Consider the following 11108-nt stretch of genomic DNA (forward strand, 5'->3'; position numbering starts at 1 on the left):
GCATCTGTGAAGGAAACATGCAGTGAGGTTAGGGATGAGGAGCAGGGGCTCAGAGTCAATCTCTGCCTGTGGATCAAGAAAATCCTTTGGAAGGGAGTTTTTTAAAAAAGAGAGAGAAATAAATTTCTTAAGTGAATAAAGTAAATAAAATGGCTGACTGATGTGGGAATTCCCTCTGTATGCTTGAATCCCATTAATGAATAAAGAAACTGCTTTGGACCTATAGCAGGGCAGAACTTAGGTAGGCAGGGAAGACAGAACTGAATGCTGGGAGAAAGAAAGGTGGAGTCAGAGAGAAGCCATGTAGCCCCGCTGGACAGCTAACTGAGCTTCCACTGAGCTAAGTAAAACATAGATAATTTCTCTAGCTTGAAGATGCAGGTTATGGTGTGGCCAACCCCTGATCTCCACTGACAATTTGTGGAAGGATGCTTAAAAGAAATCCCACACTAGCTCGGAATTGAGAAATAGATGGTCCTTTATTTAGGGGTAGACTCACAAATCAGACTCCTCTGCTTGAATGGAGATCAGAAAACGAATCCCACAACCACAGCAGAGAGGCTGGACGCATGCTCTACATCGGCATATATAGTGTAAGAGGCCACGCCCACTGGGCGGGTAACCGCTAGCTGTAAGACGTCCTACAGCAACAATCTCTTATCTGTTATCAAATGATCTTGCTAGGGGTTGGCCCTGTCAGTTATGACAGGAAAACTTCAGGATGTCTTCTTTGGACCTGTTCATCCTGGAGAATCTCCAGAAGCTGCTCATGGAGACTGTGTGGAGACAGGATGGTGCGTGAGGCTGGAGGGGCAGAGTGAGCAGGGTGAGGATGGAACAGAGGTTGCATGGACACTGTTTTTTACTGATCTGTACTCTCAGATCATAGACTTGAACATCTTTGCTGGTTAGCTCTAACTGCCAGTTTGATCCAGCCTAGACTCACCTAAGAAGGGAGTGTCTACTGAGGGCCTGTTTCTACTATTAATGATGTAAAAGTGTGCAGCCACTGTGGTTGTTACCATTCCCTGGGCAGGTGGTCTCTGGCTGGATAAAAAATCTAGCTCTTTAGGAACTAAGGAATCAAATAAATCAGTTTCTCTCTCACATTGATTTTGGTAGAGAGCTTATCATAGCAACATAATGAAACCAGAACAACACACGCCAGATGCCCTGGACATACTGCAGTGCTCCAAGGATGGCTTCCTGGACCTGGTCAGAGGCTAGCCCACACTACGGGACACAGAAAATCTAGGCTGGTTAAATCTGGCAGTAGAAGAGTGGGGATCAAGAATCTCAGAGAAGTGCGTGTGCCAGAGTGGATGGAACAGCAAACATTTCCAGGGGAAGTGTGCAGAGTCCATGCTGTCTGTGGATGCTGGAGCATCCCTGCTGAGAAGCACGGTGAAAAAGACCAGGGAGAAGGGCACCAGCATGGCTGTAAGTACAGGGATGGTGATGATGAGGGCTCAAGGCTGGGGTGGGGTTAGGAAACTGTATTTCTAACTTGGAACCTCAGAAGTATGCAACAGAAAATCAGGTGGAGTGGTCAGGAGGCACTAACATCAACAACAGTGGTTCATTGTGAAGTAAGGGGGAACCACCTTGAAGCCTAACTGCTTAAGGTGGTCATGGTTAACAGAACACAAAATTCCTAAATATAAATAGATGATTAGCCAACCCAGATTTGGCTGGATTTTAATAATTAAAAACAAAACAAGTGATCAAGAAGCTGAAAGCTGCTGTCCCGTGAAAACCCTGGGAGCCTGTGCCCAGTGTTTAAACTGAACCATCGGGGCTAGAGAGGTGATGCGGTGGTTAAGACACGTCTTATTGCAGAGGATCCAGGTTTGATTCTCAGCAACCACACATGATGGCTCACCAATTCTTGTAACTCTAGTTCCAGGGGCCAAATGTCCTCTCTTGGCCTCCAAAGGCACCAGGCACATATGTGGTGCACATACATACATGCAGTCAAAACAAAATAAATATAAATAACGATCAGAACTAATCTACCTCAAAGACGGCCCCAGATTGCCTTCCCAGGAGGATCCGTCAGGTCCCAGCTAGAGCCCTGCAGCAAGTGCAGTCTTTCTCTCGGCACTGCTTCATTACTGCTTTGTCACTCAAGGAAGAACCCTAGATGCTCCTGTGAATGGCTGCTGTGCTGGCTTTAATGAGCCTGTCCTCTGTAGAGTAGGATGTTCACATACTGTTTGGATAGGTTCAGGAGGTAAGGCCTGGCTGAAGGAAGTATACCACTGGGGGTGTGGCTTTGAAACTCATACCCATTTCTTCATCTCTGGACTTTTTTTTTTTTTGTCATTTAAGATGTGTGCTCTAAGCTTGTCATGGAATCACATGACTCTGATCCCAGTACTCGAGAGGCAGAGGAAGGCAGATCTTTATGAGTTTTTATCTAGCTTGTTTTACATCATGAGTTCTAGGACAGCAGGGACCATATAGTGAGACCTTGTCTCAAAAACCCAAACCAAGCTAAGAATATGTGGGCTCCAAACCTGCTGCTCCAGCCACCATGCACCCCAGGTGTCATGCTTCTCTGCTGTGAGGTGATGGACTCTTGTCCTCTGAAACTCTAAGATCCCAAACACTTCCTTCCTGTGTGACTGTGGCCTTGGTGTTCATCACAGCAGCAGAAAGTGACGAATACAGCTGTTGTATCAGTACTGAAGTCTCCACAGGACAGACGATCTCTGTTATCCTGTTTGTCCCTGTTCCTGCAGCTGGAGACAATACATCCATGAAGAGCACAGCTGGGCCTGCCTCTAGGACCCTCTGACCCTGGGCAACCTTGAAGTCTAAGATGTCAGTTCTAGGAAATGGCCCTGGGTTGATTTTGTGGCTGTTCCAAATATGACAATGGCCTTGGTTTGGTAGGAGCCAGCCTGAGGTTCCTGCAGCAAGGAAGATTTCTTCATCTCATTGTGGCGCCTGGCCAGGTACTGGGGCCTGAGAGAGAGAGCAGCCTGGGAAGCATGCAGTTTTCACAGTACTTTTGAAGACACTCTGGGAGATGGTCACTAATACTGGCACATGGGATATGCCCTAATCTGGGGTCAGAAGAAGGACAGAGGACAAGTCTGCTGTCCCATTCGTCAGCTTGTTACCTTCTGCGTCTTTCACACCGAATGCAGACCTGAGTATTTGATGCAGGATAGATATAGTGAGGCTTGCCAGGTTGAAGAGATTTAGTGCCTGACATTTACAGAAAAAAACAAACCCTCTCCTTCTCAAATGAACACCAGTATCTGATGTTATCTCCCCAGTAGGTACACTATATGGGTTTGAGAGCAAGGACAGAAGATTTCCAATACCCCAGCCAGGACCATTGCCAGAGTCCTCAATAGTTGGCAAGGTGTGCTAACCCCTGCTTAACTAAGGTGTCTTCAGGCATGAGCACAGATTGCTGTTGGCGAAATGCTGTTAGTTTGTTTTCAGCTGCTCAGCCCTGAAATAATCACTCAGAAACTATATCATTTGAATAACTGCTTGGTTAACCTCTTACGGACAATCTCTTACATCTTAATTTAACCCATTTCCATTAATCTGTGTATCTCCACATGGCTGTGGCTTACCAGGTAAAGTTCTGTCCAGTGTCTGTCTCCAGCAGGGCTACATGACATCTCCATGACTCAGCATTCGTTTTCCCAGCATTTACTTTAGTTTTCCCCGCCTACCTTTATTCTGTCCAGTGCAGGTCAAAGAGAGTTCTTTATTGACCAATGGTAATTACAGCATACAGAGGGGAATCCCACATCGCCTCCCCTTTTCTATCTAAATAAAAAGAAAGGTTTTAACTTTAACATAGTAAAATTACATATAAAAAACAGATATCAAGCAAGAATCACAGTTACAATATTTATATCTACTTTATTTTTTATCATAACTAAAGAAAACTATAATTATGACTATTTTTCAAATCCATCAAAGACTCCAGAAGGATGTAATATTACCTAAGTAACAGAAAGTGCATTGTAAGCAACTTCCAAAACTCTAGAATTGACAGAGACATCTTGCTGCCTGGACTGTCACCCAGAGTTCTTCTTTACCATTGGGGCATCCATGTTCAGCTTATAGGCCCATAGCATACTTTTTCACGAAGGGGAAAATTTCAAATACAGTTCCACCTACATTGACAGTTTGACAATCACTTTTTTTCTGTGTCCTGCAGGATGTCTGGCACACTCTTTTATGAAGCAGGAACCCCAAAGGACAGTCTCACCTTCTTTAGGCAAGTTCAGCAGTCATTTCTCTGTGGGTCCCGCATATTCAGTTCATACAGCATAGCATCAAGCAATCCAGGCAAGAGCAGTTTCTTGCCCAAATGGCTCACAAACTCCATAAAGAGCCTCTTCAATGCCCATTTTCCTCATGAAATAACTTGGTGTTGCCAGGAGCAGATGTGTCTCATTGTCATGAAAAGTCCTAAGTTTTTAAACATTTTAAATGCCATATTCTGTAGTCATTGAAAGGTTTGAAGAATGCCTATCCATCTGAAATACATTTCTTTTCATCTATAAAATCTAACTAGAAACCCGCCTATCCTTTTGCAACCTCCATGAAACTCCAAAATACAGCTTGCGCCAATACTTTGGAGACTTAAGAGGTGAGTGAAGAGCTGTGCGGCAGGACACTTCACTCTCTAGGACCTCTACAATGGGAAACCCCCGGGCCTCTCCCCCAGCTGCCTTGGGTTTTCTAGCCAACCAGCACGGAGTTTCCTGTGGGTAGGCTCCCCAAAAATGCAAAACCATCCACTGGCCCCTCCAAGTTACTAGCACCACCCTGCCCCCAAACTTGCCTATCCTCCTGCAACTCTAAAACACAGCTTGCTCCAATACTGAGGAGACTAAGAGCTTGCTGCAATACTGAGGAGACCAAGAGAAAGAACCAAGATAGCTAACCAGGAGAGAAGACCAAGAGAGCAGGCTTATAGAGACCTCAGAGACTTCCTGAGACAGACATTGACAGTACAGAGCAGACTAAGAAAAACTCCCAAGCACTCAGGCAGCCACTTCAAGGATTGGACCAAGACATTAAGACACTGCTGGCCTCATTTGAAGGAAAAGATGGGTAGGTGCCAATGCAAGAATTCATCCAACAACCTAAAAGCAACATGGTAACATCAGAGCCGAGGGGTTACACAGCAGGAAGACTTGATCATCCTAACCCAGAAGAAGCAGAAGAAAATGACTTTAAATGTAACTTTATGAAAATAATGGAGACCTTTAATGAGGAAACGAAAAACTCCCTTAAAAAATTGAGGAAAAGACAAATAAAAAATTGGAAGAAATTAATAAATCCCTCAAAGAACCCAAAGAAAACCAAGTAAAAAAGAGTCAAACAGGTGAAGAAAAGAGTTCAAGACTTGAAGACTGAAATACAGGTAATAAAGAAAACACAAACTAAGAAAATTCTGGACATGGAAAATCTGGGTAAATGAACAGGAACTATTCCACCCAAACACAAAAGAATATACCTTCTTCTCAGCACCTCATTGAACCTTCTCTAAAATTGATCACACACTCAGTAACAAAGCAAACTTCCACAGATACAAAAAAGTTGGAGTAACCCCTGTGTCTTATTGCATCACCATGGGTTAAAGTTAGAATTTAATAAGAATACTACTCTCAGAAAGTCTACAAACTCATGGAAACTGAACAGTGAACTACTGAACCACCCCTGGGTCAAGGAAAAAATAAAGAAAGAAATTAAAGACTTCCTAGAATTTAATGAAAATAAAGACACAACATATCCAAACCTATGGGACACTGTGAAAGCAGTGCTAAGAGGAAAGTTCATAGCACTAAGTGTCCACATAAATTACTATTACTGTATGAGGTTTGATGTGTGATTTAAGTTTTAGTAATGTTTCTTGTACTAGGGACATAGACGGTCAGGATTGAGAGTACATCTTGATGGATTGTTCCTGTTATGAGTATGAAGTGACCTTCTCCAGCTCTTCTGATTGATTTTAGTTCAAAATCTATTTTGTTAGATATCATGATAGCTTCACCTACTTGTTTCTTACGTCCATTTCATTGGAAAACCTTTTCTAAAAGCTTTACCAGTATCTGTCTTTGAGGTTGAGGTGTCAACGTCTAGTGCTTTGGGGTCCCTGGGTAAGGGTCTCGCGCAAATCAGGACACAGGGGATGCAGAGTGTGAACAACTGTATAACAAGCTTTATTTTGTATGGCTTTTATACAGACTAAAAAGCATTACCTCAACTCTGAAACCCCCCTCTACTCACGTACATGATCATGAGAAACTCTTGTCTCTCCTTGCAAGAAGCAATACTTCAATTAGTAACAGTAATTAAAAATGAAAAGAAGTACATAGAAACAAGGCAAAAAGTATACAGAAGCAAAGCACTCCTTTGTAACTGGTAGAGTGTGAAGAACTGAGCTCAAAGGCCACTTCCTTATCTAGGGTACAGATTCTGACAGAACTGTCGTGGTCCCCCTCGGCCAGCAAGAAGGACGCAACACCACACTGGAGCTCTTCTTGCTAAGCAGTTTATTCAGGACCTTTTGATAATTGTAAAATCTCTCTCACTCTCTCCCTCTCTCTCCCTCTCTCTTTCTCTCTCTCTCTCTCTCCCTCTCTCTCTCTCTCTCTCTCTCTCTCTCTCTCTCTCTCACTCACTCACTCTCACTTTCTCCCTCTCTTCCTGGGCAAACCTCTCAGCCCTTAAGTAGGCATGGGCAACCAACCCCAGATTGCCAGGTGGGCACTGCCCATAGGTCCATGCATATGCAAGCAGCTGACAATCATTGCGTGATCACAGCATAAGTCAGGCCTAGTTGATATTAGGAGTTGATTAGCCATCAGGTGTGACTCCACGTGGCTCTCTACACATAATGTTTATGAAATGGGCAGAGAAAATTTGTTTTCATCTATGCTTGGTTTGCCAAGCAACCATTTCCCAACTTCATCTCATCTGTCTCAGGAGGAGCCTGCACTCTAAGCCAGTTCTGTGTCTCCACATCCTGGAGAGGAGAGGTACCAACAGCAATCACAGGGGGTGCCACCTTGTGATGGAATCATAAGAGAGAACAGCTGACTCCTCTAGGGACCAAAAGAAGAAACAGAGCAAACAACTGCGTGCAGATGTTGACACCTAGTGGCAGAATCCAGAAAACCCATCAGAATCCCAGTCAATCATAGCAATTAAAGTCCAAGTCCCCCTGTCAGGGGAGCCAGAGAAAACAGAATCACCAGCAACAAAATCAAGAAATCAGACAACTTCCTGGGCCAAATGTTCCTGTCATGCATTCAAGTGCTCACACAGTTGGCCATCCACTCTTTCAAGAAAACTGAAATCTTGTCTCTCATGGGAGGCAGAAACGGAGTATCAGATCCCCCACCACTGCATCCCACTTCAGCATGGGGCGACTGAGGAAGACGTTCTCCTCACAATTTTCTTTCCTAATCCCAATGCGGCTTCTTTGTCCCTTTCCTCTGTAATCAGAACCAGAACTGAATTCAGTACAGAGACCTACTTCCTACGAGTGTCAGAAGGATTTTATGTTTTCATATTTGGGAAAATTGCTGCCGTCCCAGATTCCTTTGGACTCAATGAGAGGAGCATGGCCCTGAAAGATTTGTCAGTAGGTACCTCCCCTGCAACCTCTTCCTGGGAGGGAAGGCAGGGGACAATGCTGAATACCACAGAGATTGAGCCTGGGCCTTCAAATGAAATGATCCAGGTGAGATAGTCATTGATAATGATGTTGATTAAATTAATGAAAAGTTTTGAATCTTTTTAGGCAATTGCCAGAAAAGAGTGAGCTCGTGAATCTAAAGTCTCTTGGTGACTGAGTTGAGCTGTGCAGCATTTTAGAAAGACAAAATCACAATGACATCAGTGCTCAAGGTGGGGGACAACAGCAGAGAGGAATTTGAGGTGGCCTAGTATTTTTGGCTTCATTTCAAAACTCAGCAGTATTTCCCAGACACTCCACAGTTGTTATTCATTTACATGTTTTAGCTGTTTTAGTTTTATGTTTAGTCTGGCACAAACCCCAGTTATTTTGGCTAATACACCTGGACCATAGTTAGGTCATGGGCAGTGCTAAAGTCGTTACCAAGGTGGGTGTGGCTCTTGGGAAAAAGTGAGACGTGTCCAGGCAGATACAGAAAATGTTGGACCGGGCGGTGGTGGCGCACGCCTTTAATCCCAGCACTCGGGAGGCAGAGGCAGGCAGATCTCTGGGAGTTCAAGGCCAGCCTGGTCTAGAAGAGCTAGTTCCAGGACGGGCACCAAAGCTACAGAGAACCCTGTCTCGAAAAACCAAAAAAAAAAAAAAAAAAAAAAGAAAAACAGAAAATGTTGGGATGAGATAGAATTACCTTGGTCATTGCAACTGGATTTAGACTTTGAAGTAAAAGTTCTCATGAGGAAAGTTTTACCTCCTGGAAATCTGTTGTTATTGGAGTTTTTTTCCTCCCTCCCTTTTCTTGGGCAAAAGTTTAGAATATTCTGCAGCATCCACTGTACTTTTCTTCCTGTGTTGTCTCTTCGGAGCATCAGTGGTTCATCAGTGTTTGAGATGCAGGACACATGGAGTAATAGATGCCTAAACTTGGGTGCTTTAGTCCTAGTGTCTTTTTCGGGAGGGTTGGAGACAGGGTTTCTCTGTAGCTTTGGAACCTGACCTGGAACTAGCTCTTGTAGACCAGGCTGGCCTCGAACTCACAGAGATCCACCTGCCTCTGCCTCCCGAGGGCTGGGTTTAAAGCTGTGCACCACCACAAACCAGATTCTAGTGTCTTATTTTCTATCTTAAGGCTTTCTGAAAACATCTTGGTGGATGTGATGGCTATTCTGGGTTGCCAAATTGACTACATCTGGAATTAACGAAAACTCAAATGGCTAGGCATAGCTGTGAGTGATTAATTTCTTAATTAAATTATTTGATGTTGGCAGATCCCACATCTAATCCTGATCTTTGAGGTGAAAAGATGTTGTGATGAGGCGGGCAGGCCTGCTTTTCGTCCCATCCGGCTTCCGCATGGTTAGCTTTACACCCGAAATAACAACACACAAATTGTATTCATTTTAACACTGCTTGGCCCGTTAGCTCTAGCCTCTTACTGGCTAACTCTCACATCTTGATTAACTCATTTCTATTAATGTGTGTAGCACCACGAGGTGGTGGCTTACCCGGAAGATTCTAACCTACGTCCATCTTGGGCCAGAGCTTCATCACATCTGCCTCACTGCCTTCTTCCTCCCAGCATTCTGTTTTGTCTTCTCCGCCTACCTATGTTCTGACCTATCAGGCCAAGCAGTTTTCTTTATTAATTAACCAATGAAAGATAGAAGACCCACTTACATCAAAAAGATACTCTTTTAACACAGTTCTTTTGAGGTAGAGGTGAGAAGATCCACCTCTTATCTGGACCACACTTTCTGCTGGCCGCCTACGTAAAGGACACAAAGAAGGAATCTCTGCTCTTTGTCTGCTTGTCTTTGCTCTCACTGGCAGTGCATTCTTCTTTTATTTTCTCTGAGACAGGGTTTCTCTGTATAGCCCTAACTCACAGAGACCCACTTGCCTCTGCCCACCAAGCACTGGGATTAAAGGTTTGACCTTGTTTGGGTGGGTGTGGCCTTGTTGGAGGAAGTGCATCACTGGATTGTGCTTTGGGGTTTCAAATGCTCGAGCCTGGCCTAGTGTCACAGACTCTTCCATTCCAGGTGTAGAACTCTCAGCTAACTCCCCAGAACCATTTTTCCTTGTCTGCTGCCGTGTTCCCCACCATGACACAATGGACTGCCAGATTCTCACATGTTAAACCACATCCCTATGTCATTCTCAAGAAGAGATCTCTGTCTGAGACCTGCTTGAAGCCCCAATCTCTCTCCCAGTCCTCAGGCAGTTGTTTCCCAGCACGCTTATGGCCCCTGGTCTCCCAGACTTTCACTAACAGCAACAGAAGACACAATATCCTAGAACTGTTCTGTTCATCAGACTGCTCTAATAAGCAGACAAGACCTAGTGAGGCATGGACATATATACTCTGTATGCGTGTGTGAACACTAAAGTCTAAATTTAAATAATAATCATTAAAGAAATGTTTAGAAGTATGCAATATAATTACACAAAAGGAAATGGATGATTTTAAAAAAAAAAAAAAAAAAAGCCCAGCCGGGCGGTGGTGGCGCACGCCTTTAATCCCAGCACTCGGGAGGCAGAGGCAGGCGGATCTCTGTGAGTTCGAGACCAGCCTGGTCTACAAGAGCTAGTTCCAGGACAGGCTCCAAAGCCACAGAGAAACCCTGTCTCGAAAAACCAAAAAACAAACAAACAAACAAAAAAAAAAACCCTCTTTCCCTTCTCACACCCCAAAACTGGGCTGCTGAAAGTTTGAGGACCTCTTTTCCTGTATCCTATAACCACCTTCCTCTTCCTTCTCCTCTCTGCCTCTTCTACCACCTGTTTTTTTTCCTATCTTTGTAGGTTCCCCCAACTCTACATTCCCCTTCCTCCCACTCTTAAGGCTTGAATTTGTTCTTGAATGGCTATGATCTTTTTCTTGATGTAGGTGGGTCTTCTATCTATCTGTTGCTTTCATTGGTTAATTAATAAAAAAAAACTGCTTGGCCTGATAGGGCAGAACTTAAATAGGTAGAGTAGACAGAACAAAATGCTGGGAGAAAAAAGGCAGTGAGGCAGATGCTATAGCTCTCCTCTCCAAGATGGACACAGGTTAAGATCCTTCCTGGTAAGCCACCACCTCGTGGTGCTATATAGATTGTCAAAAATGGGTTAATCAATATGTAAAAGTTAGCCAGTAGAGACTGGAGATATGGGCCAGGCAGTGTTTAAAAGAATACAATTTGTATGTTGTAATTTCAGAACATAAGTTAGCCAGGCGGCTGGGAGCCCGGCGGAAACGCAGCCCCCAGCTCCTTCTACATTTTCTCACTCAATACCCCCTGCTAGAATATTGGTGGACATGAACACTAGCCCTCTGGAGTCTGGAACTAACTTTGTGATTATGAATTAAAGGTCACCAACTGGCACTTTAAGGTGGATCACAATGGAATATGCATCAGGTATTTCTGAGAAAAATCCA

This window comes from Chionomys nivalis, chromosome 2, assembly GCF_950005125.1.
Source record: "Chionomys nivalis chromosome 2, mChiNiv1.1, whole genome shotgun sequence".
Lineage (NCBI taxonomy): Eukaryota > Metazoa > Chordata > Mammalia > Rodentia > Cricetidae > Chionomys > Chionomys nivalis.